At 49.6% G+C, this 27,801-nt stretch overlaps 14 non-coding genes across 14 annotated transcripts; all 14 read left to right on the forward strand.

Moving 5' to 3' along the window:
- Positions 1-4,206: 4,206 nt before the first annotated feature.
- On the forward strand, positions 4,207-4,283 carry Trnaa-agc (transfer RNA alanine (anticodon AGC)). The gene has a single exon. It is a non-coding gene; the product is annotated as a tRNA-Ala (tRNA).
- A 1,394-nt stretch (positions 4,284-5,677) lies between these two features.
- Trnaa-agc (transfer RNA alanine (anticodon AGC)) lies at positions 5,678-5,754 on the forward strand. The gene has a single exon. It is a non-coding gene; the product is annotated as a tRNA-Ala (tRNA).
- Positions 5,755-7,140: 1,386 nt separating this feature from the next.
- Trnaa-agc (transfer RNA alanine (anticodon AGC)) lies at positions 7,141-7,214 on the forward strand. The gene has a single exon. It is a non-coding gene; the product is annotated as a tRNA-Ala (tRNA).
- Positions 7,215-8,608: 1,394 nt separating this feature from the next.
- Trnaa-agc (transfer RNA alanine (anticodon AGC)) lies at positions 8,609-8,685 on the forward strand. Its single transcript has one exon. It is a non-coding gene; the product is annotated as a tRNA-Ala (tRNA).
- A 1,394-nt stretch (positions 8,686-10,079) lies between these two features.
- Positions 10,080-10,156, forward strand: Trnaa-agc (transfer RNA alanine (anticodon AGC)). Its single transcript has one exon. It is a non-coding gene; the product is annotated as a tRNA-Ala (tRNA).
- Positions 10,157-11,553: 1,397 nt separating this feature from the next.
- Positions 11,554-11,627, forward strand: Trnaa-agc (transfer RNA alanine (anticodon AGC)). Its single transcript has one exon. It is a non-coding gene; the product is annotated as a tRNA-Ala (tRNA).
- A 1,394-nt stretch (positions 11,628-13,021) lies between these two features.
- Positions 13,022-13,098, forward strand: Trnaa-agc (transfer RNA alanine (anticodon AGC)). Its single transcript has one exon. It is a non-coding gene; the product is annotated as a tRNA-Ala (tRNA).
- Positions 13,099-15,966: 2,868 nt separating this feature from the next.
- Trnaa-agc (transfer RNA alanine (anticodon AGC)) lies at positions 15,967-16,040 on the forward strand. Its single transcript has one exon. It is a non-coding gene; the product is annotated as a tRNA-Ala (tRNA).
- A 2,864-nt stretch (positions 16,041-18,904) lies between these two features.
- On the forward strand, positions 18,905-18,981 carry Trnaa-agc (transfer RNA alanine (anticodon AGC)). Its single transcript has one exon. It is a non-coding gene; the product is annotated as a tRNA-Ala (tRNA).
- Positions 18,982-20,378: 1,397 nt separating this feature from the next.
- On the forward strand, positions 20,379-20,452 carry Trnaa-agc (transfer RNA alanine (anticodon AGC)). The gene has a single exon. It is a non-coding gene; the product is annotated as a tRNA-Ala (tRNA).
- A 2,864-nt stretch (positions 20,453-23,316) lies between these two features.
- On the forward strand, positions 23,317-23,393 carry Trnaa-agc (transfer RNA alanine (anticodon AGC)). The gene has a single exon. It is a non-coding gene; the product is annotated as a tRNA-Ala (tRNA).
- A 1,394-nt stretch (positions 23,394-24,787) lies between these two features.
- On the forward strand, positions 24,788-24,864 carry Trnaa-agc (transfer RNA alanine (anticodon AGC)). Its single transcript has one exon. It is a non-coding gene; the product is annotated as a tRNA-Ala (tRNA).
- Positions 24,865-26,250: 1,386 nt separating this feature from the next.
- Trnaa-agc (transfer RNA alanine (anticodon AGC)) lies at positions 26,251-26,324 on the forward strand. The gene has a single exon. It is a non-coding gene; the product is annotated as a tRNA-Ala (tRNA).
- A 1,393-nt stretch (positions 26,325-27,717) lies between these two features.
- Trnaa-agc (transfer RNA alanine (anticodon AGC)) lies at positions 27,718-27,794 on the forward strand. The gene has a single exon. It is a non-coding gene; the product is annotated as a tRNA-Ala (tRNA).
- The last annotated feature ends 7 nt before the right edge of the window (positions 27,795-27,801 follow it).

The following is a 27,801-nucleotide window of genomic DNA, read 5'->3' on the forward strand; positions in this document are numbered from 1 at the left end:
GCACGTTCCCATTCTTTGCGTGCAGTCGGCTGCTACTGGTGTTGCTGGTTGTGACTGCTGATAACAGATGCCGTAGCAATCAATTCATGGAGTGAGTTGTATGTTTTGCGATAGTCTGTCTCTGACAAGGAAGCACAGGTGATATAGGTGCGAACACAGGAAGCTTGCAGCCCCTCGCTACCTGCAGACACAGAGCAGCCACACTAGAAGAGCGGCCTAAGCCGTAGGCGAAATGTGCTCATTCGCTTTGGCGCGACGTCGAACTATAAATAAGGCTGTCACTAGCGTGAGCGTTGCGTGAGCGTCGTGTAAAGTCGGAAACGTCATCTGCATGGGTGACTGCCAAGTTTGGGGAGCGTTTCGTAGTACGATCAGTGCAAAGGGGACGCGGAAACTTATTGTGTCCCAGTGTTTTGCAGTTGGACGACAAGAGTTTTACGCAGTAGCAAAGAGCGAGGCACTGAGTTGGCATGAACAATGGAGAGCACAATGGGGCTCGAGATGTGCTTGTTACCTCAGGTGCTGTGTGATTGTCGACAAGGAGTGAAATGGACCAATTTGTGACCGCCCTTTCAATTTAAGACGTTCAAAACAGACGGAATTTGCATTCGTAATACCAGAGCATCGAATCTACTTGGAACTCTTGTGTATATGAACGTGTCCGCGCCTTTGTATTCTGGTACCTTCGCCGCTACAAACCAACCAACCATCGTGTCCTTGCACATCAGAGTCGCAAAGAATGGAGAATAGCCAGGCTTGGTCGTGTGTGTAGCTGTAGCTCAGTTGGCAGATCGTTCGCTTAGCGTGTGAACGGTCTCGGGTTCAAGCCCTGGCTCCTCCATGTTCTGTGGTCAGTGCATGGTAAGTGTTGGTCGCGGCGAACATAAACGCACGCAAGAAGTTGCAAAACCAGCGTCACAGACTGATATGATGTATACTGTCATAAGGAGAGCAAGGTGTAAGTGTGGGGACCGGCTGTTATCGTGGTGTCATCGAGTGCAGATCTGTCTTAGGTATCACGGCTTAACGTCATTGAAGTCTAGAGGTGGACAACACGTTCGTCTTACTCAGAGCGGTGTCTGAACTCTATTTTCGACGTTATGCGTGCCACTTTCATTGTGGCCAACTACGATTCGATACAGAATGCACGAAACCTGAAAGACACCCTCACTGATACATAGAGAGTAGTGTTTGTCTGCGGAATAATGGGAGTGCAAGGGTCTGTGACGTTGATATGACTGTATGTAGCACCACTAGTTATCAGGGGGTTGGGCGTAGGTCAGATGGTAGAGCGCTCGCTTAGCGTGCGAGAGGTACTGGGATCGATACCCAGCGCCTCCAGAATTTTTAACACACCTACATGCGCACCTTGCCATGCAAGTGGAATAATTCCCAACCGGCAGAGGTGTGTAGGCAGATACAAGCGAACGACTAGCATCCACAATTGCCCCGATTTCACGTAAATCCCACTGCACGTTCCCATTCTTTGCATGCAGTCGGCTGCTACTGGTGTTGCTGGTTGTGACTGCTGATAACAGATGCCGTAGCAATCAATTCATGGAGTGAGTTGTATGTTTTGCGATAGTCTGTCTCTGACAAGGAAGCACAGGTGATATAGGTGCGAACACAGGAAGCTTGCAGCCCCTCGCTACCTGCAGACACAGAGCAGCCACACTAGAAGAGCGGCCTAAGCCGTAGGCGAAATGTGCTCATTCGCTTTGGCGCGACGTCGGACTATAAATAAGGCTGTCACTAGCGTGAGCGTTGCGTGAGCGTCGTGTAAAGTCGGAAAAGTCATCTGCATGGGTGACTGCCAAGTTTGGGGAGCGTTTCGTAGTACGATCAGTGCAAAGGGGACGCGGAAACTTATTGTGTCCCAGTGTTTTGCAGTTGGACGACAAGAGTTTTACGCAGTAGCAAAGAGCGAGGCACTGAGTTGGCATGAACAATGGAGAGCACAATGGGGCTCGAGATGTGCTTGTTACCTCAGGTGCTGTGTGATTGTCGACAAGGAGTGAAATGGACCAATTTGTGACCGCCCTTTCAATTTAAGACGTTCAAAACAGACGGAATTTGCATTCGTAATACCAGAGCATCGAATCTACTTGGAACTCTTGTGTATATGAACGTGTCCGCGCCTTTGTATTCTGGTACCTTCGCCGCTACAAACCAACCAACCATCGTGTCCTTGCACATCAGAGTCGCAAAGAATGGAGAATAGCCAGGCTTGGTCGTGTGTGTAGCTGTAGCTCAGTTGGCAGATCGTTCGCTTAGCGTGTGAACGGTCTCGGGTTCAAGCCCTGGCTCCTCCATGTTCTGTGGTCAGTGCATGGTAAGTGTTGGTCGCGGCGAACATAAACGCACGCAAGAAGTTGCAAAACCAGCGTCACAGACTGATATGATGTATACTGTCATAAGGAGAGCAAGGTGTAAGTGTGGGGACCGGCTCTTATCGTGGTGTCATCGAGTGCAGATCTGTCTTAGGTATCACGGCTTAACGTCATTGAAGTCTAGAGGTGGACAACACGTTCGTCTTACTCAGAGCGGTGTCTGAACTCTATTTTCGACGTTATGCGTGCCACTTTCATTGTGGCCAACTACGATTCGATACAGAATGCACGAAACCTGAAAGACACCCTCACTGATACATAGAGAGTAGTGTTTGTCTGCGGAATAATGGGAGTGCAAGGGTCTGTGACGTTGATATGACTGTATGTAGCACCACTAGTTATCGGGGGGTTGGGCGTAGGTCAGATGGTAGAGCGCTCGCTTAGCGTGCGAGAGGTACTGGGATCGATACCCAGCGCCTCCAGAATTTTTAACACACCTACATGCGCACCTTGCCATGCAAGTGGAATAATTCCCAACCGGCAGAGGTGTGTAGGCAGATACAAGCGAACGACTAGCATCCACAATTGCGCCGATTTCACGTAAATCCCACTGCACGTTCCCATTCTTTGCATGCAGTCGGCTGCTACTGGTGTTGCTGGTTGTGACTGCTGATAACAGATGCCGTAGCAATCAATTCATGGAGTGAGTTGTATGTTTTGCGATAGTCTGTCTCTGACAAGGAAGCACAGGTGATATAGGTGCGAACACAGGAAGCTTGCAGCCCCTCGCTACCTGCAGACACAGAGCAGCCACACTAGAAGAGCGGCCTAAGCCGTAGGCGAAATGTGCTCATTCGCTTTGGCGCGACGTCGGACTATAAATAAGGCTGTCACTAGCGTGAGCGTTTCGTGAGCGTCGTGTAAAGTCGGAAAAGTCATCTGCATGGGTGACTGCCAAGTTTGGGGAGCGTTTCGTAGTACGATCAGTGCAAAGGGGACGCGGAAACTTATTGTGTCCCAGTGTTTTGCAGTTGGACGACAAGAGTTTTACGCAGTAGCAAAGAGCGAGGCACTGAGTTGGCATGAACAATGGAGAGCACAATGGGGCTCGAGATGTGCTTGTTACCTCAGGTGCTGTGTGATTGTCGACAAGGAGTGAAATGGACCAATTTGTGACCGCCCTTTCAATTTAAGACGTTCAAAACAGACGGAATTTGCATTCGTAATACCAGAGCATCGAAACTATTTGGAACTCTTGTGTATATGAACGTGTCCGCGCCTTTGTATTCTGGTACCTTCGCCGCTACAAACCAACCAACCATCGTGTCCTTGCACATCAGAGTCGCAAAGAATGGAGAATAGCCAGGCTTGGTCGTGTGTGTAGCTGTAGCTCAGTTGGCAGATCGTTCGCTTAGCGTGTGAACGGTCTCGGGTTCAAGCCCTGGCTCCTCCACGTTTTGTGGTCAGTGCATGGTAAGTGTTGGTCGCGGCGAACATAAACGCACGCAAGAAGTTGCAAAACCAGCGTCACAGACTGATATGATGTATACTGTCATAAGGAGAGCAAGGTGTAAGTGTGGGGACCGGCTGTTATCGTGGTGTCATCGAGTGCAGATCTGTCTTAGGTATCACGGCTTAACGTCATTGAAGTCTAGAGGTGGACAACACGTTGGTCTTACTCAGAGCGGTGTCTGAACTCTATTTTCGACGTTATGCGTGCCACTTTCATTGTGGCCAACTACGATTCGATACAGAATGCACGAAACCTGAAAGACACCCTCACTGATACATAGAGAGTAGTGTTTGTCTGCGGAATAATGGGAGTGCAAGGGTCTGTGACGTTGATATGACTGTATGTAGCACCACTAGTTATCAGGGGGTTGGGCGTAGCTCAGATGGTAGAGCGCTCGCTTAGCGTGCGAGAGGTACTGGGATCGATACCCAGCGCCTCCAGAATTTTTAACACACCTACATGCGCACCTTGCCATGCAAGTGGAATAATTCCCAACCGGCAGAGGTGTGTAGGCAGATACAAGCGAACGACTAGCATCCACAATTGCGCCGATTTCACGTAAATCCCACTGCACGTTCCCATTCTTTGCATGCAGTCGGCTGCTACTGGTGTTGCTGGTTGTGACTGCTGATAACAGATGCCGTAGCAATCAATTCATGGAGTGAGTTGTTTGTTTTGCGATAGTCTGTCTCTGACAAGGAAGCACAGGTGATATAGGTGCGAACACAGGAAGCTTGCAGCCCCTCGCTACCTGCAGACACAGAGCAGTCACACTAGAAGAGCGGCCTAAGCCGTAGGCGAAATGTGCTCATTCGCTTTGGCGCGACGTCGAACTATAAATAAGGCTGTCACTAGCGTGAGCGTTGCGTGAGCGTCGTGTAAAGTCGGAAACGTCATCTGCATGGGTGACTGCCAAGTTTGGGGAGCGTTTCGTAGTACGATCAGTGCAAAGGTGACGCGGAAACTTATTGTGTCCCAGTGTTTTGCAGTTGGACGACAAGAGTTTTACGCAGTAGCAAAGAGCGAGGCACTGAGTTGGCATGAACAATGGAGAGCGCAATGGGGCTCGAGATGTGCTTGTTACCTCAGGTGCTGTGTGATTGTCGACAAGGAGTGAAATGGACCAATTTGTGACCGCCCTTTCAATTTAAGACGTTCAAAACAGACGGAATTTGCATTCGTAATACCAGAGCATCGAATCTACTTGGAACTCTTGTGTATATGAACGTGTCCGCGCCTTTGTATTCTGGTACCTTCGCCGCTACAAACCAACCAACCATCGTGTCCTTGCACATCAGAGTCGCAAAGAATGGAGAATAGCCAGGCTTGGTCGTGTGTGTAGCTGTAGCTCAGTTGGCAGATCGTTCGCTTAGCGTGTGAACGGTCTCGGGTTCAAGCCCTGGCTCCTCCATGTTCTGTGGTCAGTGCATGGTAAGTGTTGGTCGCGGCGAACATAAACGCACGCAAGAAGTTGCAAAACCAGCGTCACAGACTGATATGATGTATACTGTCATAAGGAGAGCAAGGTGTAAGTGTGGGGACCGGCTGTTATCGTAGTGTCATCGAGTGCAGATCTGTCTTAGGTATCACGGCTTAACGTCATTGAAGTCTAGAGGTGGACAACACGTTCGTCTTACTCAGAGCGGTGTCTGAACTCTATTTTCGACGTTATGCGTGCCACTTTCATTGTGGCCAACTACGATTCGATACAGAATGCACGAAACCTGAAAGACACCCTCACTGATACATAGAGAGTAGTGTTTGTCTGCGGAATAATGGGAGTGCAAGGGTCTGTGACGTTGATATGACTGTATGTAGCACCACTAGTTATCAGGGGGTTGGGCGTAGCTCAGATGGTAGAGCGCTCGCTTAGCGTGCGAGAGGTACTGGGATCGATACCCAGCGCCTCCAGAATTTTTAACACACCTACATGCGCACCTTGCAATGCAAGTGGAATAATTCCCAACCGGCAGAGGTGTGTAGGCAGATACAAGCGAACGACTAGCATCCACAATTGCGCCGATTTCACGTAAATCCTACTGCACGTTCCCATTCTTTGCATGCAGTCGGCTGCTACTGGTGTTGCTGGTTGTGACTGCTGATAACAGATGCCGTAGCAATCAATTCATGGAGTGAGTTGTATGTTTTGCGATAGTCTGTCTCTGACAAGGAAGCACAGGTGATATAGTTGCGAACACAGGAAGCTTGCAGCCCCTCGCTACCTGCAGACACAGAGCAGCCACACTAGAAGAGCGGCCTAAGCCGTAGGCGAAATGTGCTCATTCGCTTTGGCGCGACGTCGGACTATAAATAAGGCTGTCACTAGCGTGAGCGTCGTGTAAAGTCGGAAAAGTCATCTGCATGGGTGACTGCCAAGTTTGGGGAGCGTTTCGTAGTACGATCAGTGCAAAGGGGACGCGGAAACTTATTGTGTCCCAGTGTTTTGCAGTTGGACGACAAGAGTTTTACGCAGTAGCAAAGAGCGAGGCACTGAGTTGGCATGAACCATGGAGAGCACAATGGGGCTCGAGATGTGCTTGTTACCTCAGGTGCTGTGTGATTGTCGACAAGGAGTGAAATGGACCAATTTGTGACCGCCCTTTCAATTTAAGACGTTCAAAACAGACGGAATTTGCATTCGTAATACCAGAGCATCGAAACTACTTGGAACTCTTGTGTATATGAACGTGTCCGCGCCTTTGTATTCTGGTACCTTGGCCGCTACAAACCAACCAACCATCGTGTCCGTGCACATCAGAGTCGCAAAGAATGGAGAATAGCCAGGCTTGGTCGTGTGTGTAGCTGTAGCTCAGTTGGCAGATCGTTCGCTTAGCGTGTGAACGGTCTCGGGTTCAAGCCCTGGCTCCTCCATGTTTTGTGGTCAGTGCATGGTAAGTGTTGGTAGCGGCGAACATAAACGCACGCAAGAAGTTGCAAAACCAGCGTCACAGACTGATATGATGTATACTTTCATAAGGAGAGCAAGGTGTAAGTGTGGGGACCGGCTGTTATCGTGGTGTCATCGAGTGCAGATCTGTCTTACGTATCACGGCTTAACGTCATTGAAGTCTAGAGGTGGACAACACGTTCGTCTTACTCAGAGCGGTGTCTGAACTCTATTCTCGACGTTATGCGTGCCACTTTCATTGTGGCCAACTACGATTCGATACAGAATGCACGAAACCTGAAAGACACCCTCACTGATACATAGAGAGTAGTGTTTGTCTGCGGAATAATGGGAGTGCAAGGGTCTGTGATGTTGATATGACTGTATGTAGCACTCCTAGTTATCGGGGGGGTGGGCGTAGCTCAGATGGTAGAGCGCTCGCTTAGCGTGCGAGAGGTACTGGGATCGATACCCGGCGCCTCCAGAATTTTTAACACACCTACATGCGCACCTTGCCATGCAAGTGGAATAATTCCCAACCGGCAGAGGTGTGTAGGCAGATACAAGCGAACGATTAGCATCCACAATTGCGCCGATTTCACGTAAATCCCACTGCACGTTCCCATTCTTTGCGTGCAGTCGGCTGCTACTGGTGTTGCTGGTTGTGACTGCTGATAACAGATGCCGTAGCAATCAATTCATGGAGTGAGTTGTATGTTTTGCGATAGTCTGTCTCTGACAAGGAAGCACAGGTGATATAGGTGCGAACACAGGAAGCTTGCAGCCCCTCGCTACCTGCAGACACAGAGCAGCCACACTAGAAGAGCGGCCTAAGCCGTAGGCGAAATGTGCTCATTCGCTTTGGCGCGACGTCGAACTATAAATAAGGCTGTCACTAGCGTGAGCGTTGCGTGAGCGTCGTGTAAAGTCGGAAACGTCATCTGCATGGGTGACTGCCAAGTTTGGGGAGCGTTTCGTAGTACGATCAGTGCAAAGGTGACGCGGAAACTTATTGTGTCCCAGTGTTTTGCAGTTGGACGACAAGAGTTTTACGCAGTAGCAAAGAGCGACGCACTGAGTTGGCATGAACAATGGAGAGCACAATGGGGCTCGAGATGTGCTTGTTACCTCAGGTGCTGTGTGATTGTCGACAAGGAGTGAAATGGACCAATTTGTGGCCGCCCTTTCAATTTAAGACGTTCAAAACAGACGGAATTTGCATTCGTAATACCAGAGCATCGAATCTACTTGGAACTCTTGTGTATATGAACGTGTCCGCGCCTTTGTATTCTGGTACCTTCGCCGCTACAAACCAACCAACCATCGTGTCCTTGCACATCAGAGTCGCAAAGAATGGAGAATAGCCAGGCTTGGTCGTGTGTGTAGCTGTAGCTCAGTTGGCAGATCGTTCGCTTAGCGTGTGAACGGTCTCGGGTTCAAGCCCTGGCTCCTCCATGTTCTGTGGTCAGTGCATGGTAAGTGTTGGTCGCGGCGAACATAAACGCACGCAAGAAGTTGCAAAACCAGCGTCACAGACTGATATGATGTATACTGTCATAAGGAGAGCAAGGTGTAAGTATGGGGACCGGCTGTTATCGTAGTGTCATCGAGTGCAGATCTGTCTTAGGTATCACGGCTTAACGTCATTGAAGTCTAGAGGTGGACAACACGTTCGTCTTACTCAGAGCGGTGTCTGAACTCTATTTTCGACGTTATGCGTGCCACTTTCATTGTGGCCAACTACGATTCGATACAGAATGCACGAAACCTGAAAGACACCCTCACTGATACATAGAGAGTAGTGTTTGTCTGCGGAATAATGGGAGTGCAAGGGTCTGTGACGTTGATATGACTGTATGTAGCACCACTAGTTATCAGGGGGTTGGGCGTAGCTCAGATGGTAGAGCGCTCGCTTAGCGTGCGAGAGGTACTGGGATCGATACCCAGCGCCTCCAGAATTTTTAACACACCTACATGCGCACCTTGCCATGCAAGTGGAATAATTCCCAACCGGCAGAGGTGTGTAGGCAGATACAAGCGAACGACTAGCATCCACAATTGCGCCGATTTCACGTAAATCCCACTGCACGTTCCCATTCTTTGCATGCAGTCGGCTGCTACTGGTGTTGCTGGTTGTGACTGCTGATAACAGATGCCGTAGCAATCAATTCATGGAGTGAGTTGTATGTTTTGCGATAGTCTGTCTCTGACAAGGAAGCACAGGTGATATAGGTGCGAACACAGGAAGCTTGCAGCCGCTCGCTACCTGCAGACACAGAGCAGCCACACTAGAAGAGCGGCCTAAGCCGTAGGCGAAATGTGCTCATTCGCTTTGGCGCGACGTCGAACTATAAATAAGGCTGTCACTAGCGTGAGCGTTGCGTGAGCGTCGTGTAAAGTCGGAAACGTCATCTGCATGGGTGACTGCCAAGTTTGGGGAGCGTTTCGTAGTACGATCAGTGCAAAGGGGACGCGGAAACTTGTTGTGTCCCAGTGTTTTGCAGTTGGACGACAAGAGTTTTACGCAGTAGCAAAGAGCGAGGCACTGAGTTGGCATGAACAATGGAGAGCACAATGGGGCTCGAGATGTGCTTGTTACCTCAGGTGCTGTGTGATTGTCGACAAGGAGTGAAATGGACCAATTTGTGACCGCCCTTTCAATTTAAGACGTTCAAAACAGACGGAATTTGCATTCGTAATACCAGAGCATCGAATCTACTTGGAACTCTTGTGTATATGAACGTGTCCGCGCCTTTGTATTCTGGTACCTTCGCCGCTACAAACCAACCAACCACCGTGTCCTTGCACATCAGAGTCGCAAAGAATGGAGAATAGCCAGGCTTGGTCGTGTGTGTAGCTGTAGCTCAGTTGGCAGATCGTTCGCTTAGCGTGTGAACGGTCTCGGGTTCAAGCCCTGGCTCCTCCACGTTTTGTGGTCAGTGCATGGTAAGTGTTGGTCGCGGCGAACATAAACGCACGCAAGAAGTTGCAAAACCAGCGTCACAGACTGATATGATGTATACTGTCATAAGGAGAGCAAGGTGTAAGTGTGGGGACCGGCTGTTATCGTGGTGTCATCGAGTGCAGATCTGTCTTAGGTATCACGGCTTAACGTCATTGAAGTCTAGAGGTGGACAACACGTTCGTCTTACTCAGAGCGGTGTCTGAACTCTATTTTCGACGTTATGCGTGCCACTTTCATTGTGGCCAACTACGATTCGATACAGAATGCACGAAACCTGAAAGACACCCTCACTGATACATAGAGAGTAGTGTTTGTCTGCGGAATAATGGGAGTGCAAGGGTCTGTGACGTTGATATGACTGTATGTAGCACCACTAGTTATCAGGGGGTTGGGCGTAGCTCAGATGGTAGAGCGCTCGCTTAGCGTGCGAGAGGTACTGGGATCGATACCCAGCGCCTCCAGAATTTTTAACACACCTACATGCGCACCTTGCCATGCAAGTGGAATAATTCCCAACCGGCAGAGGTGTGTAGGCAGATACAAGCGAACGACTAGCATCCACAATTGCGCCGATTTCACGTAAATCCCACTGCACGTTCCCATTCTTTGCATGCAGTCGGCTGCTACTGGTGTTGCTGGTTGTGACTGCTGATAACAGATGCCGTAGCAATCAATTCATGGAGTGAGTTGTATGTTTTGCGATAGTCTGTCTCTGACAAGGAAGCACAGGTGATATAGGTGCGAACACAGGAAGCTTGCAGCCCCTCGCTACCTGCAGACACAGAGCAGCCACACTAGAAGAGCGGCCTAAGCCGTAGGCGAAATGTGCTCATTCGCTTTGGCGCGACGTCGGACTATAAATAAGGCTGTCACTAGCGTGAGCGTTGCGTGAGCGTCGTGTAAAGTCGGAAAAGTCATCTGCATGGGTGACTGCCAAGTTTGGGGAGCGTTTCGTAGTACGATCAGTGCAAAGGGGACGCGGAAACTTATTGTGTCCCAGTGTTTTGCAGTTGGACGACAAGAGTTTTACGCAGTAGCAAAGAGCGAGGCACTGAGTTGGCATGAACAATGGAGAGCACAATGGGGCTCGAGATGTGCTTGTTACCTCAGGTGCTGTGTGATTGTCGACAAGGAGTGAAATGGACCAATTTGTGACCGCCCTTTCAATTTAAGACGTTCAAAACAGACGGAATTTGCATTCGTAATACCAGAGCATCGAAACTATTTGGAACTCTTGTGTATATGAACGTGTCCGCGCCTTTGTATTCTGGTACCTTCGCCGCTACAAACCAACCAACCATCGTGTCCTTGCACATCAGAGTCGCAAAGAATGGAGAATAGCCAGGCTTGGTCGTGTGTGTAGCTGTAGCTCAGTTGGCAGATCGTTCGCTTAGCGTGTGAACGGTCTCGGGTTCAAGCCCTGGCTCCTCCATGTTTTGTGGTCAGTGCATGGTAAGTGTTGGTAGCGGCGAACATAAACGCACGCAAGAAGTTGCAAAACCAGCGTCACAGACTGATATGATGTATACTTTCATAAGGAGAGCAAGGTGTAAGTGTGGGGACCGGCTGTTATCGTGGTGTCATCGAGTGCAGATCTGTCTTAGGTATCACGGCTTAACGTCATTGAAGTCTAGAGGTGGACAACACGTTCGTCTTACTCAGAGCGGTGTCTGAACTCTATTCTCGACGTTATGCGTGCCACTTTCATTGTGGCCAACTACGATTCGATACAGAATGCACGAAACCTGAAAGACACCCTCACTGATACATAGAGAGTAGTGTTTGTCTGCGGAATAATGGGAGTGCAAGGGTCTGTGATGTTGATATGACTGTATGTAGCACTCCTAGTTATCGGGGGGGTGGGCGTAGCTCAGATGGTAGAGCGCTCGCTTAGCGTGCGAGAGGTACTGGGATCGATACCCGGCGCCTCCAGAATTCTTAACACACGTACATGCGCACCTTGCCATGCAAGTGGAATAATTCCCAACCGGCAGAGGTGTGTAGGCAGATACAAGCGAACGATTAGCATCCACAATTGCGCCGATTTCACGTAAATCCCACTGCACGTTCCCATTCTTTGCGTGCAGTCGGCTGCTACTGGTGTTGCTGGTTGTGACTGCTGATAACAGATGCCGTAGCAATCAATTCATGGAGTGAGTTGTATGTTTTGCGATAGTCTGTCTCTGACAAGGAAGCACAGGTGATATAGGTGCGAACACAGGAAGCTTGCAGCCCCTCGCTACCTGCAGACACAGAGCAGCCACACTAGAAGAGCGGCCTAAGCCGTAGGCGAAATGTGCTCATTCGCTTTGGCGCGACGTCGAACTATAAATAAGGCTGTCACTAGCGTGAGCGTTGCGTGAGCGTCGTGTAAAGTCGGAAACGTCATCTGCATGGGTGACTGCCAAGTTTGGGGAGCGTTTCGTAGTACGATCAGTGCAAAGGTGACGCGGAAACTTATTGTGTCCCAGTGTTTTGCAGTTGGACGACAAGAGTTTTACGCAGTAGCAAAGAGCGAGGCACTGAGTTGGCATGAACAATGGAGAGCACAATGGGGCTCGAGATGTGCTTGTTACCTCAGGTGCTGTGTGATTGTCGACAAGGAGTGAAATGGACCAATTTGTGACCGCCCTTTCAATTTAAGACGTTCAAAACAGACGGAATTTGCATTCGTAATACCAGAGCATCGAATCTACTTGGAACTCTTGTGTATATGAACGTGTCCGCGCCTTTGTATTCTGGTACCTTCGCCGCTACAAACCAACCAACCATCGTGTCCTTGCACATCAGAGTCGCAAAGAATGGAGAATAGCCAGGCTTGGTCGTGTGTGTAGCTGTAGCTCAGTTGGCAGATCGTTCGCTTAGCGTGTGAACGGTCTCGGGTTCAAGCCCTGGCTCCTCCATGTTCTGTGGTCAGTGCATGGTAAGTGTTGGTCGCGGCGAACATAAACGCACGCAAGAAGTTGCAAAACCAGCGTCACAGACTGATATGATGTATACTGTCATAAGGAGAGCAAGGTGTAAGTGTGGGGACCGGCTGTTATCGTAGTGTCATCGAGTGCAGATCTGTCTTAGGTATCACGGCTTAACGTCATTGAAGTCTAGAGGTGGACAACACGTTCGTCTTACTCAGAGCGGTGTCTGAACTCTATTTTCGACGTTATGCGTGCCACTTTCATTGTGGCCAACTACGATTCGATACAGAATGCACGAAACCTGAAAGACACCCTCACTGATACATAGAGAGTAGTGTATGTCTGCGGAATAATGGGAGTGCAAGGGTCTGTGACGTTGATATGACTGTATGTAGCACCACTAGTTATCAGGGGGTTGGGCGTAGCTCAGATGGTAGAGCGCTCGCTTAGCGTGCGAGAGGTACTGGGATCGATACCCAGCGCCTCCAGAATTTTTAACACACCTACATGCGCACCTTGCCATGCAAGTGGAATAATTCCCAACCGGCAGAGGTGTGTAGGCAGATACAAGCGAACGACTAGCATCCACAATTGCGCCGATTTCACGTAAATCCCACTGCACGTTCCCATTCTTTGCATGCAGTCGGCTGCTACTGGTGTTGCTGGTTGTGACTGCTGATAACAGATGCCGTAGCAATCAATTCATGGAGTGAGTTGTATGTTTTGCGATAGTCTGTCTCTGACAAGGAAGCACAGGTGATATAGGTGCGAACACAGGAAGCTTGCAGCCCCTCGCTACCTGCAGACACAGAGCAGCCACACTAGAAGAGCGGCCTAAGCCGTAGGCGAAATGTGCTCATTCGCTTTGGCGCGACGTCGGACTATAAATAAGGCTGTCACTAGCGTGAGCGTTGCGTGAGCGTCGTGTAAAGTCGGAAAAGTCATCTGCATGGGTGACTGCCAAGTTTGGGGAGCGTTTCGTAGTACGATCAGTGCAAAGGGGACGCGGAAACTTATTGTGTCCCAGTGTTTTGCAGTTGGACGACAAGAGTTTTACGCAGTAGCAAAGAGCGAGGCACTGAGTTGGCATGAACAATGGAGAGCACAATGGGGCTCGAGATGTGCTTGTTACCTCAGGTGCTGTGTGATTGTCGACAAGGAGTGAAATGGACCAATTTGTGACCGCCCTTTCAATTTAAGACGTTCAAAACAGACGGAATTTGCATTCGTAATACCAGAGCATCGAAACTATTTGGAACTCTTGTGTATATGAACGTGTCCGCGCCTTTGTATTCTGGTACCTTCGCCGCTACAAACCAACCAACCATCGTGTCCTTGCACATCAGAGTCGCAAAGAATGGAGAATAGCCAGGCTTGGTCGTGTGTGTAGCTGTAGCTCAGTTGGCAGATCGTTCGCTTAGCGTGTGAACGGTCTCGGGTTCAAGCCCTGGCTCTTCCATGTTTTGTGGTCAGTGCATGGTAAGTGTTGGTCGCGGCGAACATAAACGCACGCAAGAAGTTGCAAAACCAGCGTCACAGACTGATATGATGTATACTTTCATAAGGAGAGCAAGGTGTAAGTGTGGGGACCGGCTGTTATCGTGGTGTCATCGAGTGCAGATCTGTCTTAGGCATCACGGCTTAACGTCATTGAAGTCTAGAGGTGGACAACACGTTCGTCTTACTCAGAGCGGTGTCTGAACTCTATTTTCGACGTTATGCATGCCACTTTCATTGTGGCCAACTACGATTCGATACAGAATGCACGAAACCTGAAAGACACCCTCACTGATACATAGAGAGTAGTGTTTGTCTGCGGAATAATGGGAGTGCAAGGGTCTGTGACGTTGATATGACTGTATGTAGCACCACTAGTTATCAGGGGGTTGGGCGTAGCTCAGATGGTAGAGCGCTCGCTTAGCGTGCGAGAGGTACTGGGATCGATACCCAGAGCCTCCAGAATTTTTAACACACCTACATGCGCACCTTGCCATGCAAGTGGAATAATTCCCAACCGGCAGAGGTGTGTAGGCAGATACAAGCGAACGACTAGCATCCACAATTGCGCCGATTTCACGTAAATCCCACAGCACGTTCCCATTCTTTGCGTGCAGTAGGCTGCTACTGGTGTTGCTGGTTGTGACTGCTGATAACAGATGCCGTAGCAATCAATTCATGGAGTGAGTTGTATGTTTTGCGATAGTCTGTCTCTGACAAGGAAGCACAGGTGATATAGGTGCGAACACAGGAAGCTTGCAGCCGCTCGCTACCTGCAGACACAGAGCAGCCACACTAGAAGAGCGGCCTAAGCCGTAGGCGAAATGTGCTCATTAGCTTTGGCGCGACGTCGAACTATAAATAAGGCTGTCACTAGCGTGAGCGTTGCGTGAGCATCGTGTAAAGTCGGAAAAGTCATCTGCATGGGTGGCTGCCAAGTTTGGGGAGCGTTTCGTAGTACGATCAGTGCAAAGGGGACGCGGAAACTTATTGTGTCCAAGTGTTTTGCAGTTGGACGACAAGAATTTTACGCAGTAGCAAAGAGCGAGGCACTGAGTTGGCATGAACAATGGAGAGCACAATGGGGCTCGAGATGTGCTTGTTACCTCAGGTGCTGTGTGATTGTCGACAAGGAGTGAAATGGACCAATTTGTGACCGCCCTTTCAATTTAAGACGTTCAAAACAGACGGAATTTGCATTCGTAATACCAGAGCATCGAAACTACTTGGAACTCTTGTGTATATGAACGTGTCCGCGCCTTTGTATTCTGGTACCTTCGCCGCTACAAACCAACCAACCATCGTGTCCTTGCACATCAGAGTCGCAAAGAATGGAGAATAGCCAGGCTTGGTCGTGTGTGTAGCTGTAGCTCAGTTGGCAGATCGTTCGCTTAGCGTGTGAACGGTCTCGGGTTCAAGCCCTGGATCCTCCATGTTTTGTGGTCAGTGCATGGTAAGTGTTGGTCGCGGCGAACATAAACGCACGCAAGAAGTTGCAAAACCAGCGTCACAGACTGATATGATGTATACTGTCATAAGGAGAGCAAGGTGTAAGTGTGGGGACCGGCTGTTATCGTGGTGTCATCGAGTGCAGATCTGTCTTAGGTATCACGGCTTAACGTCATTGAAGTCTAGAGGTGGACAACACGTTCGTCTTACTCAGAGCGGTGTCTGAACTCTATTCTCGACGTTATGCGTGCCACTTTCATTGTGGCCAACTACGATTCGATACAGAATGCACGAAACCTGAAAGACACCCTCACTGATACATAGAGAGTAGTGTTTGTCTGCGGAATAATGGGAGTGCAAGGGTCTGTGATGTTGATATGACTGTATGTAGCACTACTAGTTATCGGGGCGGTGGGCGTAGCTCAGGTGGTAGAGCGCTCGCTTAGCGTGCGAGAGGTACTGGGATCGATACCCGGCGCCTCCAGAATTTTTAACACACCTACATGCGCACCTTGCCATGCAAGTGGAATAATTCCCAACCGGCAGAGGTGTGTAGGCAGATACAAGCGAACGATTAGCATCCACAATTGCGCCGATTTCACGTAAATCCCACTGCACGTTCCCATTCTTTGCGTGCAGTCGGCTGCTACTGGTGTTGCTGGTTGTGACTGCTGATAACAGATGCCGTAGCAATCAATTCTTGGAGTGAGTTGTATGTTTTGCGATAGTCTGTCTCTGACAAGGAAGCACAGGTGATATAGGTGCGAACACAGGAAGCTTGCAGCCCCTCGCTACCTGCAGACACAGAGCAGCCACACTAGAAGAGCGGCCTAAGCCGTAGGCGAAATGTGCTCATTCGCTTTGGCGCGACGTCGAACTATAAATAAGGCTGTCACTAGCGTGAGCGTTGCGTGAGCGTCGTGTAAAGTCGGAAACGTCATCTGCATGGGTGACTGCCAAGTTTGGGGAGCGTTTCGTAGTACGATCAGTGCAAAGGGGACGCGGAAACTTATTGTGTCCCAGTGTTTTGCAGTTGGACGACAAGAGTTTTACGCAGTAGCAAAGAGCGAGGCACTGAGTTGGCATGAACAATGGAGAGCACAATGGGGCTCGAGATGTGCTTGTTACCTCAGGTGCTGTGTGATTGTCGACAAGGAGTGAAATGGACCAATTTGTGACCGCCCTTTCAATTTAAGACGTTCAAAACAGACGGAATTTGCATTCGTAATACCAGAGCATCGAATCTACTTGGAACTCTTGTGTATATGAACGTGTCCACGGCTTTGTATTCTGGTACCTTCGCCGCTACAAACCAACCAACCATCGTGTCCTTGCACATCAGAGTCGCAAAGAATGGAGAATAGCCAGGCTTGGTCGTGTGTGTAGCTGTAGCTCAGTTGGCAGATCGTTCGCTTAGCGTGTGAACGGGCTCGGGTTCAAGCCCTGGCTCCTCCATGTTCTGTGGTCAGTGCATGGTAAGTGTTGGTCGCGGCGAACATAAACGCACGCAAGAAGTTGCAAAACCAGCGTCACAGACTGATATGATGTATACTGTCATAAGGAGAGCAAGGTGTAAGTGTGGGGACCGGCTGTTATCGTGGTGTCATCGAGTGCAGATCTGTCTTAGGTATCACGGCTTAACGTCATTGAAGTCTAGAGGTGGACAACACGTTCGTCTTACTCAGAGCGGTGTCTGAACTCTATTTTCGACGTTATGCGTGCCACTTTCATTGTGGCCAACTACGATTCGATACAGAATGCACGAAACCTGAAAGACACCCTCACTGATACATAGAGAGTAGTGTTTGTCTGCGGAATAATGGGAGTGCAAGGGTCTGTGACGTTGATATGACTGTATGTAGCACCACTAGTTATCAAGGGGTTGGGCGTAGCTCAGATGGTAGAGCGCTCGCTTAGCGTGCGAGAGGTACTGGGATCGATACCCTGCGCCTCCAGAACTTTTAACACACCTACATGCGCACCTTGCCATGCAAGTGGAATAATTCCCAACCGGCAGAGGTGTGTAGGCAGATACAAGCGAACGACTAGCATCCACAATTGCGCCGATTTCACGTAAATCCCACTGCACGTTCCCATTCTTTGCATGCAGTCGGCTGCTACTGGTGTTGCTGGTTGTGACTGCTGATAACAGATGCCGTAGCAATCAATTCATGGAGTGAGTTGTATGTTTTGCGATAGTCTGTCTCTGACAAGGAAGCACAGGTGATATAGGTGCGAACACAGGAAGCTTGCAGCCCCTCGCTACCTGCAGACACAGAGCAGCCACATTAGAAGAGCGGCCTAAGCCGTAGGCGAAATGTGCTCATTCGCTTTGGCGCGACGTCGAACTATAAATAAGGCTGTCACTAGCGTGAGCGTTGCGTGAGCGTCGTGTAAAGTCGGAAAAGTCATCTGCATGGGTGATTGCCAAGTGTGGGGAGGGTTTCGTAGTACGATTAGTGCAAAGGGGACGCGGAAACTTATTGTGTCCCAGTGTTTTGCAGTTGGACGACAAGAGTTTTACGCAGTAGCAAAGAGCGAGGCACTGAGTTGGCATGAACAATGGAGAGCACAATGGGGCTCGAGATGTGCTTGTTACCTCAGGTGCTGTGTGATTGTCGACAAGGAGTGAAATGGACCAATTTGTGACCGCCCTTTCAATTTAAGACGTTCAAAACAGACGGAATTTGCATTCGTAATACCAGAGCATCGAAACTACTTGGAACTCTTGTGTATATGAACGTGTCCGCGCCTTTGTATTCTGGTACCTTCGCCGCTACAAACCAACCAACCATCGTGTCCTTGCACATCAGAGTCGCAAAGAATGGAGAATAGCCAGGCTTGGTCTGTGTGTAGCTGTAGCTCAGTTGGCAGATCGTTCGCTTAGCGTGTGAACGGTCTCGGGTTCAAGCCCTGGCTCCTCCATGTTCTGTGGTCAGTGCATGGTAAGTGTTGGTCGCGGCGAACATAAACGCACGCAAGGAGTTGCAAAACCAGCGTCACAGACTGATATGATGTATACTGTCATAAGGAGAGCAAGGTGTAAGTGTGGGGACCGGCTGTTATCGTGGTGTCATCGAGTGCAGATCTGTCTTAGGTATCACGGCTTAACGTCATTGAAGTCTAGAGGTGGACAACACGTTCGTCTTACTCAGAGCGGTGTCTGAACTCTATTTTCGACGTTATGCGTGCCACTTTCATTGTGGCCAACTACGATTCGATACAGAATGCACGAAACCTGAAAGACACCCTCACTGATACATAGAGAGTAGTGTTTGTCTGCGGAATAATGGGAGTGCAAGGGTCTGTGACGTTGATATGACTGTATGTAGCACCACTAGTTATCAGGGGGTTGGGCGTAGCTCAGATGGTAGAGCGCTCGCTTAGCGTGCGAGAGGTACTGGGATCGATACCCAGCGCCTCCAGAACTTTTAACACACCTACATGCGCACCTTGCCATGCAAGTGGAATAATTCCCAACCGGCAGAGGTGTGTAGGCAGATACAAGCGAACGACTAGCATCCACAATTGCGCCGATTTCACGTAAATCCCACTGCACGTTCCCATTCTTTGCATGCAGTCGGCTGCTACTGGTGTTGCTGGTTGTGACTGCTGATAACAGATGCCGTAGCAATCAATTCATGGAGTGAGTTGTATGTTTTGCGATAGTCTGTCTCTGACAAGGAAGCACAGGTGATATAGGTGCGAACACAGGAAGCTTGCAGCCCCTCGCTACCTGCAGACACAGAGCAGCCACACTAGAAGAGCGGCCTAAGCCGTAGGCGAAATGTGCTCATTCGCTTTGGCGCGACGTCGGACTATAAATAAGGCTGTCACTAGCGTGAGCGTTGCGTGAGCATCGTGTAAAGTCGGAAAAGTCATCTGCATGGGTGGCTGCCAAGTTTGGGGAGCGTTTCGTAGTACGATCAGTGCAAAGGGGACGCGGAAACTTATTGTGTCCAAGTGTTTTGCAGTTGGACGACAAGAATTTTACGCAGTAGCAAAGAGCGAGGCACTGAGTTGGCATGAACAATGGAGAGCACAATGGGGCTCGAGATGTGCTTGTTACCTCAGGTGCTGTGTGATTGTCGACAAGGAGTGAAATGGACCAATTTGTGACCGCCCTTTCAATTTAAGACGTTCAAAACAGACGGAATTTGCATTCGTAATACCAGAGCATCGAAACTACTTGGAACTCTTGTGTATATGAACGTGTCCGCGCCTTTGTATTCTGGTACCTTCGCCGCTACAAACCAACCAACCATCGTGTCCTTGCACATCAGAGTCGCAAAGAATGGAGAATAGCCAGGCTTGGTCGTGTGTGTAGCTGTAGCTCAGTTGGCAGATCGTTCGCTTAGCGTGTGAACGGTCTCGGGTTCAAGCCCTGGATCCTCCATGTTTTGTGGTCAGTGCATGGTAAGTGTTGGTCGCGGCGAACATAAACGCACGCAAGAAGTTGCAAAACCAGCGTCACAGACTGATATGATGTATACTGTCATAAGGAGAGCAAGGTGTAAGTGTGGGGACCGGCTGTTATCGTGGTGTCATCGAGTGCAGATCTGTCTTAGGTATCACGGCTTAACGTCATTGAAGTCTAGAGGTGGACAACACGTTCGTCTTACTCAGAGCGGTGTCTGAACTCTATTCTCGACGTTATGCGTGCCACTTTCATTGTGGCCAACTACGATTCGATACAGAATGCACGAAACCTGAAAGACACCCTCACTGATACATAGAGAGTAGTGTTTGTCTGCGGAATAATGGGAGTGCAAGGGTCTGTGATGTTGATATGACTGTATGTAGCACTACTAGTTATCGGGGCGGTGGGCGTAGCTCAGGTGGTAGAGCGCTCGCTTAGCGTGCGAGAGGTACTGGGATCGATACCCGGCGCCTCCAGAATTTTTAACACACCTACATGCGCACCTTGCCATGCAAGTGGAATAATTCCCAACCGGCAGAGGTGTGTAGGCAGATACAAGCGAACGATTAGCATCCACAATTGCGCCGATTTCACGTAAATCCCACTGCACGTTCCCATTCTTTGCGTGCAGTCGGCTGCTACTGGTGTTGCTGGTTGTGACTGCTGATAACAGATGCCGTAGCAATCAATTCTTGGAGTGAGTTGTATGTTTTGCGATAGTCTGTCTCTGACAAGGAAGCACAGGTGATATAGGTGCGAACACAGGAAGCTTGCAGCCCCTCGCTACCTGCAGACACAGAGCAGCCACACTAGAAGAGCGGCCTAAGCCGTAGGCGAAATGTGCTCATTCGCTTTGGCGCGACGTCGAACTATAAATAAGGCTGTCACTAGCGTGAGCGTTGCGTGAGCGTCGTGTAAAGTCGGAAACGTCATCTGCATGGGTGACTGCCAAGTTTGGGGAGCGTTTCGTAGTACGATCAGTGCAAAGGGGACGCGGAAACTTATTGTGTCCCAGTGTTTTGCAGTTGGACGACAAGAGTTTTACGCAGTAGCAAAGAGCGAGGCACTGAGTTGGCATGAACAATGGAGAGCACAATGGGGCTCGAGATGTGCTTGTTACCTCAGGTGCTGTGTGATTGTCGTCAAGGAGTGAAATGGACCAATTTGTGACCGCCCTTTCAATTTAAGACGTTCAAAACAGACGGAATTTGCATTCGTAATACCAGAGCATCGAATCTACTTGGAACTCTTGTGTATATGAACGTGTCCACGGCTTTGTATTCTGGTACCTTCGCCGCTACAAACCAACCAACCATCGTGTCCTTGCACATCAGAGTCGCAAAGAATGGAGAATAGCCAGGCTTGGTCGTGTGTGTAGCTGTAGCTCAGTTGGCAGATCGTTCGCTTAGCGTGTGAACGGGCTCGGGTTCAAGCCCTGGCTCCTCCATGTTCTGTGGTCAGTGCATGGTAAGTGTTGGTCGCGGCGAACATAAACGCACGCAAGAAGTTGCAAAACCAGCGTCACAGACTGATATGATGTATACTGTCATAAGGAGAGCAAGGTGTAAGTGTGGGGACCGGCTGTTATCGTGGTGTCATCGAGTGCAGATCTGTCTTAGGTATCACGGCTTAACGTCATTGAAGTCTAGAGGTGGACAACACGTTCGTCTTACTCAGAGCGGTGTCTGAACTCTATTTTCGACGTTATGCGTGCCACTTTCATTGTGGCCAACTACGATTCGATACAGAATGCACGAAACCTGAAAGACACCCTCACTGATACATAGAGAGTAGTGTTTGTCTGCGGAATAATGGGAGTGCAAGGGTCTGTGACGTTGATATGACTGTATGTAGCACCACTAGTTATCAAGGGGTTGGGCGTAGCTCAGATGGTAGAGCGCTCGCTTAGCGTGCGAGAGGTACTGGGATCGATACCCTGCGCCTCCAGAACTTTTAACACACCTACATGCGCACCTTGCCATGCAAGTGGAATAATTCCCAACCGGCAGAGGTGTGTAGGCAGATACAAGCGAACGACTAGCATCCACAATTGCGCCGATTTCACGTAAATCCCACTGCACGTTCCCATTCTTTGCATGCAGTCGGCTGCTACTGGTGTTGCTGGTTGTGACTGCTGATAACAGATGCCGTAGCAATCAATTCATGGAGTGAGTTGTATGTTTTGCGATAGTCTGTCTCTGACAAGGAAGCACAGGTGATATAGGTGCGAACACAGGAAGCTTGCAGCCCCTCGCTACCTGCAGACACAGAGCAGCCACATTAGAAGAGCGGCCTAAGCCGTAGGCGAAATGTGCTCATTCGCTTTGGCGCGACGTCGAACTATAAATAAGGCTGTCACTAGCGTGAGCGTTGCGTGAGCGTCGTGTAAAGTCGGAAAAGTCATCTGCATGGGTGATTGCCAAGTGTGGGGAGGGTTTCGTAGTACGATTAGTGCAAAGGGGACGCGGAAACTTATTGTGTCCCAGTGTTTTGCAGTTGGACGACAAGAGTTTTACGCAGTAGCAAAGAGCGAGGCACTGAGTTGGCATGAACAATGGAGAGCACAATGGGGCTCGAGATGTGCTTGTTACCTCAGGTGCTGTGTGATTGTCGACAAGGAGTGAAATGGACCAATTTGTGACCGCCCTTTCAATTTAAGACGTTCAAAACAGACGGAATTTGCATTCGTAATACCAGAGCATCGAAACTACTTGGAACTCTTGTGTATATGAACGTGTCCGCGCCTTTGTATTCTGGTACCTTCGCCGCTACAAACCAACCAACCATCGTGTCCTTGCACATCAGAGTCGCAAAGAATGGAGAATAGCCAGGCTTGGTCTGTGTGTAGCTGTAGCTCAGTTGGCAGATCGTTCGCTTAGCGTGTGAACGGTCTCGGGTTCAAGCCCTGGCTCCTCCATGTTCTGTGGTCAGTGCATGGTAAGTGTTGGTCGCGGCGAACATAAACGCACGCAAGGAGTTGCAAAACCAGCGTCACAGACTGATATGATGTATACTGTCATAAGGAGAGCAAGGTGTAAGTGTGGGGACCGGCTGTTATCGTGGTGTCATCGAGTGCAGATCTGTCTTAGGTATCACGGCTTAACGTCATTGAAGTCTAGAGGTGGACAACACGTTCGTCTTACTCAGAGCGGTGTCTGAACTCTATTTTCGACGTTATGCGTGCCACTTTCATTGTGGCCAACTACGATTCGATACAGAATGCACGAAACCTGAAAGACACCCTCACTGATACATAGAGAGTAGTGTTTGTCTGCGGAATAATGGGAGTGCAAGGGTCTGTGACGTTGATATGACTGTATGTAGCACCACTAGTTATCAGGGGGTTGGGCGTAGCTCAGATGGTAGAGCGCTCGCTTAGCGTGCGAGAGGTACTGGGATCGATACCCAGCGCCTCCAGAACTTTTAACACACCTACATGCGCACCTTGCCATGCAAGTGGAATAATTCCCAACCGGCAGAGGTGTGTAGGCAGATACAAGCGAACGACTAGCATCCACAATTGCGCCGATTTCACGTAAATCCCACTGCACGTTCCCATTCTTTGCATGCAGTCGGCTGCTACTGGTGTTGCTGGTTGTGACTGCTGATAACAGATGCCGTAGCAATCAATTCATGGAGTGAGTTGTATGTTTTGCGATAGTCTGTCTCTGACAAGGAAGCACAGGTGATATAGGTGCGAACACAGGAAGCTTGCAGCCCCTCGCTACCTGCAGACACAGAGCAGCCACACTAGAAGAGCGGCCTAAGCCGTAGGCGAAATGTGCTCATTCGCTTTGGCGCGACGTCGGACTATAAATAAGGCTGTCACTAGCGTGAGCGTTGCGTGAGCGTCGTGTAAAGTCGGAAACGTCATCTGCATGGGTGACTGCCAAGTTTGGGGAGCGTTTCGTAGTACGATCAGTGCAAAGGGGACGCGGAAACTTATTGTGTCCCAGTGTTTTGCAGTTGGACGACAAGAGTTTTACGCAGTAGCAAAGAGCGAGGCACTGAGTTGGCATGAACAATGGAGAGCACAATGGGGCTCGAGATGTGCTTGTTACCTCAGGTGCTGTGTGATTGTCGACAAGGAGTGAAATGGACCAATTTGTGACCGCCCTTTCAATTTAAGACGTTCAAAACAGACGTAATTTGCATTCGTAATACCAGAGCATCGAAACTACTTGGAACTCTTGTGTATATGAACGTGTCCGCGCCTTTGTATTCTGGTACCTTCGCCGCTACAAACCAACCAACCATCGTGTCCTTGCACATCAGAGTCGCAAAGAATGGAGAATAGCCAGGCTTGGTCGTGTGTGTAGCTGTAGCTCAGTTGGCAGATCGTTCGCTTAGCGTGTGAACGGTCTCGGGTTCAAGCCCTGGCTCCTCCATGTTCTGTGGTCAGTGCATGGTAAGTGTTGGTCGCGGCGAACATAAACGCACGCAAGAAGTTGCAAAACCAGCGTCACAGACTGATATGATGTATACTGTCATAAGGAGAGCAAGGTGAAAGTGTGGGGACCGGCTGTTATCGTGGTGTCATCGAGTGCAGATCTGTCTTAGGTATCACGGCTTAACGTCATTGAAGTCTAGAGGTGGACAACACGTTCGTCTTACTCAGAGCGGTGTCTGAACTCTATTTTCGACGTTATGCGTGCCACTTTCATTGTGGCCAACTACGATTCGATACAGAATGCACGAAACCTGAAAGACACCCTCACTGATACATAGAGAGTAGTGTTTGTCTGCGGAATAATGGGAGTGCAAGGGTCTGTGACGTTGATATGACTGTATGTAGCACCACTAGTTATCAGGGAGTTGGGCGTAGCTCAGATGGTAGAGCGCTCGCTTAGCGTGCGAGAGGTACTGGGATCGATACCCAGCGCCTCCAGAATTTTTAACACACCTACATGCGCACCTTGCCATGCAAGTGGAATAATTCCCAACCGGAAGAGTTGTGTAGGCAGATACAAGCGAACGACTAGCATCCACAATTGCGCCGATTTCACGTAAATCCCACTGCACGTTCCCATTCTTTGCGTGCAGTCGGCTGCTACTGGTGTTGCTGGTTGTGACTGCTGATAACAGATGCCGTAGCAATCAATTCATGGAGTGAGTTGTATGTTTTGCGATAGTCTGTCTCTGACAAGGAAGCACAGGTGATATAGGTGCGAACACAGGAAGCTTGCAGCCCCTCGCTACCTGCAGACACAGAGCAGCCACATTAGAAGAGCGGCCTAAGCCGTAGGCGAAATGTGCTCATTCGCTTTGGCGCGACGTCGAACTATAAATAAGGCTGTCACTAGCGTGAGCGTCGTGTAAAGTCGGAAAAGTCATCTGCATGGGTGACTGCCAAGTTTGGGGAGCGTTTCGTAGTACGATCAGTGCAAAGGGGACGCGGAAACTTATTGTGTCCCAGTGTCTTGCAGTTGGACGACAAGAGTTTTACGCAGTAGCAAAGAGCGAGGCACTGAGTTGGCATGAACAATGGAGAGCACAGTGGGGCTCGAGATGTGCTTGTTACCTCAGGTGCTGTGTGATTGTCGACAAGGAGTGAAATGGACCAATTTGTGACCGCCCTTTCAATTTAAGACGTTCAAAACAGACGGAATTTGCATTCGTAATACCAGAGCATCGAAACTACTTGGAACTCTTGTGTATATGAACGTGTCCGCGCCTTTGTATTCTGGTACCTTCGCCGCTACAAACCAACCAACCATCGTGTCCTTGCACATCAGAGTCGCAAAGAATGGAGAATAGCCAGGCTTGGTCGTGTGTGTAGCTGTAGCTCAGTTGGCAGATCGTTCGCTTAGCGTGTGAACGGGCTCGGGTTCAAGCCCTGGCTCCTCCATGTTCTGTGGTCAGTGCATGGTAAGTGTTGGTCGCGGCGAACATAAACGCACGCAAGAAGTTGCAAAACCAGCGTCACAGACTGATATGATGTATACTGTCATAAGGAGAGCAAGGTGTAAGTGTGGGGACCGGCTGTTATCGTGGTGTCATCGAGTGCAGATCTGTCTTAGGTATCATGGCTTAACGTCATTGAAGTCTAGAGGTGGACAACACGTTCGTCTTACTCAGAGCGGTGTCTGAACTCTATTTTCGACGTTATGCGTGCCACTTTCATTGTGGCCAACTACGATTCGATACAGAATGCACGAAACCTGAAAGACACCCTCACTGATACATAGAGAGTAGTGTTTGTCTGCGGAATAATGGGAGTGCAAGGGTCTGTGATGTTGATATGACTGTATTTAGCACTACTAGTTATCGGGGGGGTGGGCGTAGCTCAGATGGTAGAGCGCTCGCTTAGCGTGCGAGAGGTACTGGGATCGATACCCGGCGCCTCCAGAATTTTTAACACACCTACATGCGCACCTTGCCATGCAAGTGGAATAATTCCCAACCGGCAGAGGTGTGTAGGCAGATACAAGCGAACGATTAGCATCCACAATTGCGCCGATTTCACGTAAATCCCACTGCACGTTCCCATTCTTTGCGTGCAGTCGGCTGCTACTGGTGTTGCTGGTTGTGACTGCTGATAACAGATGCCGTAGCAATCAATTCATGGAGTGAGTTGTATGTTTTGCGATAGTCTGTCTCTGACAAGGAAGCACAGGTGATATAGGTGCGAACACAGGAAGCTTGCAGCCCCTCGCTACCTGCAGACACAGAGCAGCCACACTAGAAGAGCGGCCTAAGCCGTAGGCGAAATGTGCTCATTAGCTTTGGCGCGACGTCGAACTATAAATAAGGCTGTCACTAGCGTGAGCGTTGCGTGAGCATCGTGTAAAGTCGGAAAAGTCATCTGCATGGGTGGCTGCCAAGTTTGGGGAGCGTTTCGTAGTACGATCAGTGCAAAGGGGACGCGGAAACTTATTGTGTCCCAGTGTTTTGCAGTTGGACGACAAGAGTTTTACGCAGTAGCAATGAGCGAGGCACTGAGTTGGCATGAACAATGGAGAGCACAATGGGGCTCGAGATGTGCTTGTTACCTCAGGTGCTGTGTGATTGTCGACAAGGAGTGAAATGGACCAATTTGTGACCGCCCTTTCAATTTAAGACGTTCAAAACAGACGGAATTTGCATTCGTAATACCAGAGCATCGAAACTACTTGGAACTCTTGTGTATATGAACGTGTCCGCGCCTTTGTATTCTGGTACCTTCGCCGCTACAAACCAACCAACCATCGTGTCCTTGCACATCAGAGTCGCAAAGAATGGAGAATAGCCAGGCTTGGTCTGTGTGTAGCTGTAGCTCAGTTGGCAGATCGTTCGCTTAGCGTGTGAACGGTCTCGGGTTCAAGCCCTGGCTCCTCCATGTTCTGTGGTCAGTGCATGGTAAGTGTTGGTCGCGGCGAACATAAACGCACGCAAGGAGTTGCAAAACCAGCGTCACAGACTGATATGATGTATACTGTCATAAGGAGAGCAAGGTGTAAGTGTGGGGACCGGCTGTTATCGTGGTGTCATCGAGTGCAGATCTGTCTTAGGTATCACGGCTTAACGTCATTGAAGTCTAGAGGTGGACAACACGTTCGTCTTACTCAGAGCGGTGTCTGAACTCTATTTTCGACGTTATGCGTGCCACTTTCATTGTGGCCAACTACGATTCGATACAGAATGCACGAAACCTGAAAGACACCCTCACTGATACATAGAGAGTAGTGTTTGTCTGCGGAATAATGGGAGTGCAAGGGTCTGTGACGTTGATATGACTGTATGTAGCACCACTAGTTATCAGGGGGTTGGGCGTAGCTCAGATGGTAGAGCGCTCGCTTAGCGTGCGAGAGGTACTGGGATCGATACCCAGCGCCTCCAGAACTTT

The sequence above is a fragment of the Schistocerca gregaria genome, chromosome 3, assembly GCF_023897955.1.
Source record: "Schistocerca gregaria isolate iqSchGreg1 chromosome 3, iqSchGreg1.2, whole genome shotgun sequence".
NCBI lineage: Eukaryota > Metazoa > Arthropoda > Insecta > Orthoptera > Acrididae > Schistocerca > Schistocerca gregaria.